The sequence below is a fragment of the Pelmatolapia mariae genome, linkage group LG15 (assembly GCF_036321145.2).
Source record: "Pelmatolapia mariae isolate MD_Pm_ZW linkage group LG15, Pm_UMD_F_2, whole genome shotgun sequence".
NCBI lineage: Eukaryota > Metazoa > Chordata > Actinopteri > Cichliformes > Cichlidae > Pelmatolapia > Pelmatolapia mariae.
Window position 1 is genome coordinate 9,004,062 of NC_086240.1, and position 12,136 is coordinate 9,016,197.

Here is a 12,136-nt window from a genome sequence, read left to right on the forward strand (position 1 = left end):
ACATTATTACATTAATGCATGTAAGGTGAGCTAGCTAACATCATCATAGCTACATGCGGCTGTCTTCTTGTTTGATGGCACAAGTTTGTGTTTTTTCCATTGTTTAAGCACTGCTTCCAGCCAAGAGTGAGACCATATATGCCCTATAGCTGCAGAAAAGGCTAACATTGTTATCTTTTTACAAAAAAAACAGTTAAACATAAGAGGTTTTTGGACAAAGTTTGTGTTTTTTCCATTGTTTAAGCACTGCGTCCAGCCAAGAGTGAGACCATATATGCCCTATAGCTGCAGAAAAGGCTAACATTGTTATCTTTTTACAAAAAAAACAGTTAAACATAAGAGGTTTTTGGACAAAGTTTGTGTTTTTTCCATTGTTTAAGCACTGCTTCCAGCCAAGAGTGATGCCATATATGCCCTATAGCTGCAGAAAAGGCTAACATTGTTATCTTTTTACAAAAAAAACAGCTGAACATGAGAGGTTTTTGGACCAATTTTGTGTTCTCCATTCTTTAAGCACCGGTTTGAGCACCGTTTAAGCACCGGCACTGTTTCAAAAGTACCGGTTTGGCACCGGTATCGGATAAAACCTAAACGATACCCATCCCTAGTTAGTAGTTATTTCTTCAAAAGTAACCGAGTGAGTAACTGAGTTACAAGATTCTAAAAGTAATTAATGACTTGAAAAGTAACTATTGTGTTACTTAAAAAAATGTTTAACCTCTGGTGTCCAGGTTATAGTGGGCCATTTTGACTACTTTTGATTTGACCTCTACATTTTACCTTTAAAAACTATTTACTTTGCCTTGTTTGGTACCATCCTTTTCAGCACAACCTCACGTGTCTGAATTTACAGTCATGTTTTCATTTTGACATCATATTTCATAACTTTAAATGCAAATATAAATTGCCAAAATCCTGTGCACAAGTTTTGCAAACAAAGTTATTTGCATCCAACTACACACTCCAAACACGCTAAACGTCACAAATCTCTCACATCTCAAAACTCGCTCTCTGTCTCTTTTTCTGCTGTTTCTCTCTCTCTCTCTCTCTCTCTCTCTCTCTCTCTCTCTCTCTCTCACACACAATTACTCCTAAAACTTCCTCCTCTTCCTAAACAACCAAACGTCCTGTCGCTATATCATTTTTTGTCAACATGGACAGTAAACATGACGAAACTATTGAGGAATAAACATGTATTGTATATACTGTTTATCATGACTCTGGTTTTACGTGGCCTAACAACACAATTTAAAAACTGGTGTATATCATCTTGTTGCTTTGTCTTTAAGCACCAATGTGATTGGCTTACCACGACTACTTTATTCTTCCTCAGTCAAACAGCAGCACTCATGCAAAGTTTATCCCCCTTAGCTCCAGGTGTTGTACCAAAAACTGATTGCCATCCAGAGGAGCGCACAGCTGCTAATCGCTGTAGCGTCTAGATTACTTACGTAGACAGCTACTTCCGTGCAACTGATTTAAGGAGCGGTAAGCTGAACACATCTTCAACCATCTGTTTTTTGATAAATAGTAACGCGACCGTGCCACATTTTCTTGTTAGCAACAGTAACGGCATTGTAACGATAGAAATAGTAATTAGATTACTCGTTACTGAAAAAAGTAACGCCGTTCCTTGTAACGCCGTTATTCCCATCACTGGAAATCCATAAATTCAATTCAGTCCAACTTTATACAGCCTTACAATATATTACCCAAAGTACTGACTCATCTGCCTTCACGCATATGTAAACTTTTTAAACTTTTTTTTTTTTTTTTAACTTTTCCCATTCTGAATGAATATATATAAATATAACCAAGAGTTCAACATATAACAGCTTGAACTGTTCTAAAAAGTTTTTTTCACAGGTTTACGAGTGTTTGTGGGGAATTTAACGGTTCTTTCAGAAGCACATTTGTGAGGTTAGACACAGTAGCAGCAAAACTGACTGAACACAGCTTTTAGATGCTAAATTCACATTTTAATAATCAAAGTGGCTTCGTGTGTGTGTGTGTGTGTGTGTGTGTGTGTGTGTGTGTGTGTGTGTGTGTGTGTGTGTGTCCATGGTTCCTCCACAGAGTGGACCAGCAGAGCTCAGAGGTTCCCAGTGGTCAGTCTGATCTGCAGCATCAAACACAGCTGGACTCCATATTTATGGTCTGTACATCTACAACAACTTTTTTATTAATATTAATAATAATACATTTATTTATAGGTCCCTTTCAGAACACCAAGGACTCTGTGGACTAAATGACCAAAAGAAAACAAACTTTGAAATCAGACGGTGCAAATGTGATCACAGGGAAACGTTTTAAACATCGAGGCTTTAAACAAAAACCAAAGTGAAACAGTTTGTAGTTGAGATCAGTGGGAATGAAGCTGAATAACTGTTTCTTCAATAACTTTGAGAAATAAATGACAAATATAAATTAGCAGCATTAACACTTACTAATGATGTGAGTTGACACTCGGCTGTATTGAGACGACCACATTAGGTGGTTCTCAACTGTAATGGAAACCAATGGATCCAGTCCAGTTGTGGCGACCTGTGGTGAGTCGATCTGAGCAGTTACTAATGGAAATGGGGCCATAGATGTGTTTGTGCTTAATAACAATGACTCACAGGATTTTTAGGATTTTAAATTACTGTTAAAATCTAATTTTGTTTGTTAAAGTGTGCAGTTCTGGGTGTGTTACTTAGACTGTTGTTTGCTCACTTTCCAAAGACCCAGCCCCCATAAAAAGCAGCCCAAACAGGATATCTATCAAGTTAAAACTGGTCTAATACACTTGGATTTAGCTTGAAGAGTGGTCCTGTATCAGGACTGAAAATGACTTAAAAAGCAGCTAATGTCCAAAGAACAACTTTGACACACCTTCATAAAGCCTGCAGAGCACTTAAAAAAGAAACACTAGCTGAAAGTCTGGCTGCTCTTATGAAAAGTACAGAGAAATTATGGGTCACTCAAGGCTTGTGCACAATTTAATAGTTTAAATAAATCTAAAGAATAACTCAAATCCTACAATCATACTGAGAAAATCATCTACAGCTAACTATCCAAGTGGATTTGTTTAGACAGCTCCATCTGCTGGTGGCCCTCTGCAGGTGCATGAAAGGGGCCTGTTGATAGTGAAAGTAGTAGAGAAAGTAAACCCCATGGGAAGGAGGGAGGACACTGAGCAGCTTCCAACTCATATTCAGACATTTGACTTCTCACTGAAAGCAGCAATTTCAAGTCACTGTACCTTAATTAGAAGAGATAACATGGCCATAGTAATTAGAGTTGATTGAGCAATGCTGTCCTTTTAATGCAGTTTAGGATTTTTATACATCTTTTTATGGACAAGTCCAGTTTTTCTGTAGATCCTCTCAAGTTGGTGACAGCAGTAGTCGAAGTTCACGTATAAACCAGAGCAGCAAATCAGGTCCAAATGTGTTGTTCACAGTGAGTGGGATCATCAGTGTGCTGCTATGTTAACATCCTGCAGCAGGATGTGTTTGGTCAGAGAATGAATAGATCACTAAGTCATTGTTGAGTTTAGGGGGATGGTAGACAGTTGGAGTAGGTTCAGCCAGTTGACAAACAGTAGATTAAAAATAACAGAAGGCAGGAGCAGACACCTGTATGACTTTCCACCTCTCACATACAGTGGCTTGCAAAAGTATTCGGCGCCCTTGAACTTTTCCACATTTTGTCACATTACAGCCACAAACATGAATCAATTTTATTGGAATTCCAGGTGAAAGACCAACACAAAGTGGTGTACACGTGAGAAGTGGAATGAAAATCATACATGATTCCAAACATTTTTTACAAATAAATAACTGAAAAGTGGGGTGTGCGTAATTATTCAGCCCCCTGAGTCAATACTTTGTAGAACCACCTTTTGCTGCAATCACAGCTGCCAGTCTTTTAGGGTCTGTCTCTACCAGCTTTGCACATCTAGAGACTGAAATTCTTGCCCATTCTTCTTTGCAAAACAGCTCCAGCTCAGTCAGATTAGATGGACAGCGTTTGTGAACAGCAGTTTTCAGATCTTGCCACAGATTCTGGATTGGATTTAGATCTGGACTTTGACTGGGCCATTCTAACACATGGATATGTTTTCTTTTAAACCATTCCATTGTTGCCCTGGCTTTATGTTTAGGGTCGTTGTCCTGCTGGAAGGTGAACCTCCACCCCAGTCTCAAGTCTTTTGCAGACTCCAAGAGGTTTTCTTCCAAGATTGCCCTGTATTTGGCTCCATCCATCTTCCCATCAACTCTGACCAGCTTCCCTGTTCCTGCTGAAGAGAAGCACCCCCAGAGCATGATGCTGCCACCACCATATTTGACAGTGGGGATGGTGTGTTCAGAGTGATGTGCAGTGTTAGTTTTCCACCACACATAGCGTTTTGCATTTTGGCCAAAAAGTTCCATTTTGGTCTCATCTGACCAGAGCACCTTCTTCCACATGTTTGCTGTGTCCCCCACATGGCTTGTGGCAAACTGCAAACGGGACTTCTTATGGTTTTCTGTTAACAATGGCTTTCTTCTTGCCACTCTTCCATAAAGGCCAACTTTGTGCAGTGCACGACTAATAGTTGTCCTCTGGACAGATTCCCCCACCTGAGCTGTAGATCTCTGCAGCTCGTCCAGAGTCACCATGGGCCTCTTGGCTGCATTTCTGATCAGCGCTCTCCTTGTTCGGCCTGTGAGTTTAGGTGGACGGCCTTGTCTTGGTAGGTTTACAGTTGTGCCATACTCCTTCCATTTCTGAATGATGGCTTGAACAGTGCTCCGTGGGATGTTCAAGGCTTGGGAAATCTTTTTGTAGCCTAAGCCTGCTTTAAATTTCTCAATAACTTTATCCCTGACCTGTCTGGTGTGTTCTTTGGACTTGTTAGGGTTCAAATGTTGAGAGAGGAATCCATAAATAACCACAGATCCAGGCGTGTGCAATTTAGACGGCATTTTAATGAACACATGTGTGAGTCCAACAACCCAATCAGTATTGAACTGTCTTTACCATATTCAGACAACGGTTTTATAGGGTTAAGATAGTACAGCCCCCTTTTCTGTTGCTAGGCAGATTTAAACAAAGCATACGTCACTCCAAAACCACAATGACTCTTAACATAGTCTAAAACAGAACATCTTCTTCGGGTCGACGCCAAGCGCTTCCTGTCTCCATCCTGCCCAGGCTTATCTGCTTATCTCCTGGAACATCAGGTGCACTTCCTGTACAAAATGTCACTCATGCACAACTTTGCAGTCATAAACTCTTACCTACTAAATGAGTCTATCTGTGTGTGCGTACACGTGCGGGGGCGCGTGCATGCTGTGTACTGCGTACGTGTCATGACCTCTCGTACTATATGTGTCTGAATGTGTGTCTCGCCCTTAAATGCTCTCTTTGCTTTCAGTTTCACTTCTGCAAAAGCCTGCAACTTCAAAAGCCTATAACTTCCTGTCTCTGCCCTCTACACAGAAACACTGAGATCATAGAAGCATTAAAAACATTTAAAATTATAGATTCAACTCAACCGTTTAAAGTGGTTCTTCTTGGACCTGTAATAAAGACTATAACTGTCATCGCTGTGGACCGGCTGTACGTGGACGGACAGCTCCACCGCGACCCTGACATCACTCCGTGGCTGTATTAACTTCACACCAGATAAGAATCCGCTACACCCTTTCCCCATCCACTCACACTAACTTGCATTAACATCTGTTTAACTTACCAGTATCAAATCGCATCTTAGGTGTGATATCATAGCAGTATTAACACCATCACTCTCCGTCAATGGTTTGATTAGAATGTTTCCGGTTTTTCTTTTTTTTTTCTCTCTTCTTGTTTTTTCTTCTCTCCTTTCCCCCTCTTGTTTTTATGCTGCTCACCCTTGTCCTTGGTTTCTTTCTTTTTTCTTTCTTTCACTGCTTCGATCACCTGCTTCCACACTCATCCACAAACAACATCCTTTATTTCGACACATACGCACAGCACGATCACGCACAATCATGCGCTCAACGGCAGCACATTTACATCACTCAGACAGCGCACACAGTTGTATAGGATACACACACTTAAGCCAAGCGTACTCATCTTAGTAAATATGCAAACACATAGTCAGACTCAGGGAGCATCTCGCCACACACTTTTTCTCTCTCTCCCTCTCTTTATTTATGAACAAGTGATGTATTCTCTCCACCTGTCTAAGCGACACACACAGCATACACCCCTAGTTATACACAGACATCTATGGGTGCACTGAGATTCGTTACATGGAATGTAAATGGAGCTGGCTCCAGAGAAAAGAGGTTAAAAATATTTAACCAACTCAAAAAACTACAGGCAGATGTTGTCCTTTTACAAGAGACCCACAGACCTCTTAGAGGTTCGAATGAACTTAAAACACCTGAGTTTCCTAATGTGTTCTCAGCTTGTTATAATTCTAGACAAAGGGGAGTAGCAATTTTAATACATAAAAATATTAATTTCACAGTACTCGATACAGTTATAGATCCAGAGGGCAGATTCTTAATCATTAAACTATCTATACTTGATAAAAAGCTATGTATTGTAAGTGTATATGGTCCAAATGTTGATGATCCCTTTCTTTCACGGTTTTTTCAGTGCACTCTCTGAACACTTAGATGGCACACTTGTTCTTGGAGGCGACCTCAACCTTGGACTAAATGAAGAAATGGATAGGCTCAATACAGCAGGAACTCAGCGTAATTGGCAGTCCACAAATATAATCAAACAGTATATGAGCGACTTTGGTCTTTGCGATGCATGGCGCTCCCTTCACCCCACCAGTAAGGAATATACTTTTTTCTCACATGTTCATCACTCCTACTCTCGTCTGGATTATTTTTTGGTCAGCAGCTCACTGCTGAGTGACATTTCAGACACTGAGATTCACCCTATAGCTGTCAGCGATCATGCTCCTGTATCTTTAACACTAATGCACAAGAATAATACTACGCCAAGTAAAAACTGGAGATTTAATACATCACTGCTTAAAGATGAAGACTTTATTAAATATTTTAAAAAAGAGTGGACTTCATATTTAGACTTTAATGACACTCCCGGAACATCAGCTTCTGTTTTATGGGAAGCAGGGAAAGCCGTGATGAGAGGTAAAATAATTTCTTTCTCATCACATAAAAAGAAAAAAGAAAACAAAAATATTCAGGAATTAGAAAAAACCATCAAATCACTAGAAGAAGCCTACGCGTCCCACCAAGATCAGGAAACATTGAACAAAATACGCAAAACAAAACTAGAATTAAATGAGATAATTGATAAAAAAACAAAATTCTTAGTACAAAGACTACGCTTACAAAATTATGAACATAGTAATAAATCCGGTCAATTTCTAGCAAACCAGCTAAAAATAAATAAAGAAAAAACAACTATATGTGCTGTTCAAGATTCATCTGGGAACACAATATATGAACCGAAACAAATAAACAACATTTTCAGGGATTTCTATAAAACGTTGTATTCACCACAAATAAACCCATCTAAAAAGGAAATTGATCAGTTTTTAGACAACATAACTCTCCCAAAATTATTAGACACTCAAGCAATGGCACTGGATTCGCCACTGACGCCAGGTGAACTCCAGGAAGCCCTGATAAATATGCCCAATAATAAGGCTCCAGGTCCAGACGGCTTTCCTGCAGAATTCTACAAAGAATTCTGGACGATTCTAGCACCAGTTTTTTACAGAACGTTGTTGGAAATCAAAGAAAATGGCAGACTTCCATCAAATATGAATTCTGCAAACATTAATCTCCTGCTAAAACCAGGCAAAGACCCTGTATATCCCTCAAGCTATTGTCCAATATCCCTTATAAATGTAGACCTTAAAATAATTTGCAAAGCTCTCTCAAAGAGACTAGAGAAAATAACCCCCCTCTTAATTCATCCTGACCAAACTGGTTTCATAAAAGGTAGGCACTCATCAACAAATACACGTAGATTACTTAATTTGATAGACTACTCATACAGTAAAAACCTTGAAACTACAATATTTTCTCTAGATGCAGAAAAAGCGTTTGACAGAGTTAACTGGAAATTTCTATTTGCAACTTTACATAAATTTGGTTTTGGATCTTCTTTCATCAACTGGTTAAAAATATTATATAATTCCCCAACAGCTTGTGTCAGAACAAATGACCAGACATCCTCCAGTTTCTGTCTCCTGAGGGGCACCAGGCAGGGATGCCCACTCTCCCCTTCACTGTTTGCAATTTTTATCGAACCACTAGCAGCAGCAATTAGACAGAATTCAGTAATTAAGGGCATAAAATGCAAGAACGTGGAACATAAAATCAGCCTTTATGCGGATGATGTGTTACTCTTTCTCCAAAATTCACAAACCAATATCTCTGGGGTGATTGAACTGATAAACTCTTTTGCAAGAATATCAGATTACTCAATTAACTGGTCAAAATCTACAGTCCTTCCGATTAATTGCTCCTTCCATAATTCCTCTTCTACTCCACTGCAATCGGGAAATATAAAATATTTAGGTATTAATGTTTCTCCCAAGCTTGCAGATCTAACTAAATTAAACCATATCCCACTTTTAAAGAAAGTTGAAGGTGATCTGGCTAGGTGGAAATGTCTACCCATATCACTCATGGGAAGGGTTGCCGCTATAAAAATGATGGTATTACCAAAAATAAATTATTTATTCTCAATGATCCCAACTAAACCGCCGCAAGATTGGTTCAGATCTCTAGATTCATATATGTCCAAATTCCTTTGGAAAAATAAGCCCCCACGTATAAGCTTAAAAACACTACAAAAGACCAAGGATAAAGGAGGATTAGAACTACCTAACTTTCAGCACTACTTCTTGGCCAACAGGCTTCAGTATATCTCAGGATGGCAAAAACATACCCTCTTAGATGAACCTTGGCTAGATGTAGAACAAGCACTTTGCAATAATCTAGAGATTTCAGATCTACCGTTTATCAGCTCAAACATCCAACGACATGAATGCTTCAAAAGCGTCAACATCAGCTCCTCTCTGACAGCGTGGTGGGAGTTTCTGAAGTTGACAGAGTCTCCATTAATCCCATGCAAACGTACACCTATCTGGAACAACCCTGACATATTACAAAACAATAATATGATAAACTTTTCAGATTGGAGTAGTAAAGGAATCAAATATTTAGAACATATACTAGAAGGAACAGAATTTATTTCATTTGACAGACTAGTTACACAATATGGGATCAACAAGAAAAGATTTTTAGAATATCAACAAATTAAATCCATAGTAAAAAAGAGATTTAAACCGGGTCAAGTTGAACTACAAACACCACCAAGTGTGGTTCAATTTCTTACTCTTAAAACCCCCAAATTACTATCCAAAATATACAGAATGCTTTCTAAAACAGATGAATCAATATCACTTCCTATTGCAAAATGGGAAGCGGATTTATCAGTTAACTTAGACCAAAACTTCTGGTCTCAGATTTGCTTAAAAACCTTTCATTTAATTAGAAATCCCAGTCTTCAATTAATTCAATACAAAATACTACATAGAGTGCACTATACAGGTCATCGGATGTTCAAGATGGGCTTTACGTCTACCAACAACTGCTCACACTGCCAAACCAATTCACCGGACAATTATATCCACGCTCTTTGGTTCTGTCCACCAGTTCAGAAGTTTTGGCGTGAGATATGTGAAGACTTAGTTTGGTCCCACCTTCACTGTTGTGATTGGTGTGGGGGTAGGGACAGGCTTAGGGCGTCAGGGGGTTCCCCAGGAGCATCTTCCTTGGGGGGCTCAACCCGGGGTAGCGGTCATGGCCAATTAGGGGCTCTGTTGGCTCTTAGGTGACGGTTTCCTCGTGGCTGCGTGCAGCGGGGCTAGGGGAGGGTCTGTGCTGACGGACGTGGGTTACTGACCTGGTAGCCTGGCTGCCCCTGGGTGGGTCCGGGATGGGCGTGAGGTTCTGGGGGCGCTCCGTCTCTGGGCTGGGGCCCTGGCCGGGCCTCAGGGGCTTGGGTCCTGGTTGGTGTGTTGCCGAGGTTGTGGGCGGGTGGGTGTATGGGGGCCCGGCCCTGGCGCGGGGTGCCGCCGGTGCATCGAGCCACCTGGGGGGCTCTTCAACTGGTGGGGGAGGTTGTCACATCTTGCAGGAGCTTTCCTCTCTTCAGGAACTCTCTCTACAGGAGGGGGAGATACAGGAGAGGTGGAGGAAGATCTCAGGCTGGGCGTCTATTGTCTTGTGTAGTCTGGAAGATGAGTGGATGATGGGGTGGGTGCAGTTTTCTCTGTGGTGGGGTCAGGTGAATTGTCCCGGGCTCTGTGGGGCCGGGGGGCGCTGCTGCACTGGGCCCCGGTCCGGATGGGCCTGGGCCCCCTTTCCCTGGCGGGTTGCACAGCATGGGGGTGCCTACTGGGGTCAGCGGGGGAGCTGGCCCCAGGGAGGGGTCACTTGCCCCTCCCTTCCTTCCCTCCCCATCTCCAGCGGCCTCCCTCTTCACGCTCCACCACAATCACCCACACATGCAGGGCCTTGGGGTAGGGGTGTGTCACCAGGGTGCAGAGGAGACATCCCCCCCCTCTGTCCCCTTCTGGCTGCCTCTGCCTCAATTTTATCCCACAACTTAGACATTCACATTACTCACACTCTCATTACACATACATATAGGATCTTGGAGGTGGGCACGCTACACGGATTCCAAACTACCATCAGGGTGTACACCTCACCCCTGGCGTCGTTGCCCACCTCTCAATTTTAAATACATGTAGACATTGAGGGCTAGCAGGAGGGGCTATATGCTTACCTGCTGCTCTGGCAGGTGGCTCCATGCCCTCCTGGGTTTTAAATGCACCTTAGAACACACATACATCAACAGTACATATGAGCGGGTGGAGGGAGGTTTGGAGTCTTCCTACAACCCCGTTCTCTGCGGCCTGCTGGAGCAGGGGGGCTAGGAGGAGGAGTTGGCCGTCTGACTGGGGTCTGGTGTATGGGGCCTCCCTGCTGCTGCGGAGTCGGGGCGGTCTGCTTCTCCCCACCGCAGGGAAAAGGGTTACACCACCTGAGTCTGGGTGCAGTTTCCCCCTCCAGGGGCAAGGGTACCTAGACTCGGGGCTTAGAGTACGCTTGGGGAGTGTGATTGTGTGTACAGCGTCTCTCTATGTCTGTCTCCACGTTGGGTGAGTGTTGAGCAATTGTATATGAGAGCATGAGGGTGGGAATAGATGTTTGTATCTGTGTGTGCCTGTTTGTCTGTGTCTATATGTCAGGTTGGGTATCAGACGCCACCTCTCTGGGGACATCTCAGGCCCTCCAAGGTTTGGAGGCCCATCTCCCCCCACCACTTCCCCTGCCGGTGGCGGACGCCCTCAGACATCGGTGCGTTGGTGGTTCTCTGTCTCCGGGGGTGGGCGCCCAGGTACCCACCGGCTCACTCCTTGGCGGCTGCTTATTGGGGCCTGGAGCCTGGGGCTCGCTCGGGCCACTTTGGGGATGGGGTGCCCTCGGCCTCACGGCCCGGGGCTCGGCCACTCAGGCACAGCTGGCTGCCGGCGGAGCTCACGGGCACGTCACTGCAACCCCCCCTGGCTTCTGCTCCGCGGCTGCTGAGTGACCCCTCATCTGGGACTCTCCTCAGCTCTTTCTGGGATAGTGGCGCGGCTGCCCCTCTGTTGGTCTTCCTTGGTCTCTTGTGTTCTGGGGGCCTCTGGATGTCTGGAGTCTTGATCTCCTCCATACCTGCTTCATGCCATGGAGGTCGGGGCAGTGGCCCCCCACACCCTCTAGCAGATCATTACATGAAGGAACCTTTTAAAAACAAGCGCGTTCATGCTCACAGGTGTACACACGGGTGATCACACACACAAATTACACCCTTTTTGGCTCCTACCTCAAAGCACACTGTGCGCTGTCGATCTCACGTGCTGCACAATAATGTTTAATATTTAGTATTTACTGTCATATTCCCATATATCATTGTGATCTTGTTTATTACTCTCGTTTTCTTCTGCTTGCTTTCTTTTTTCTTTCTCAACAGGTGATCCAGGTGATCGATATATGTATTTTTTGTCTGCTTATTCTGTTGGTTTTTGTTTTTTGCCCTTTTTCCCCGTCCCTCTTCTCAGGTTTTTTTCTTT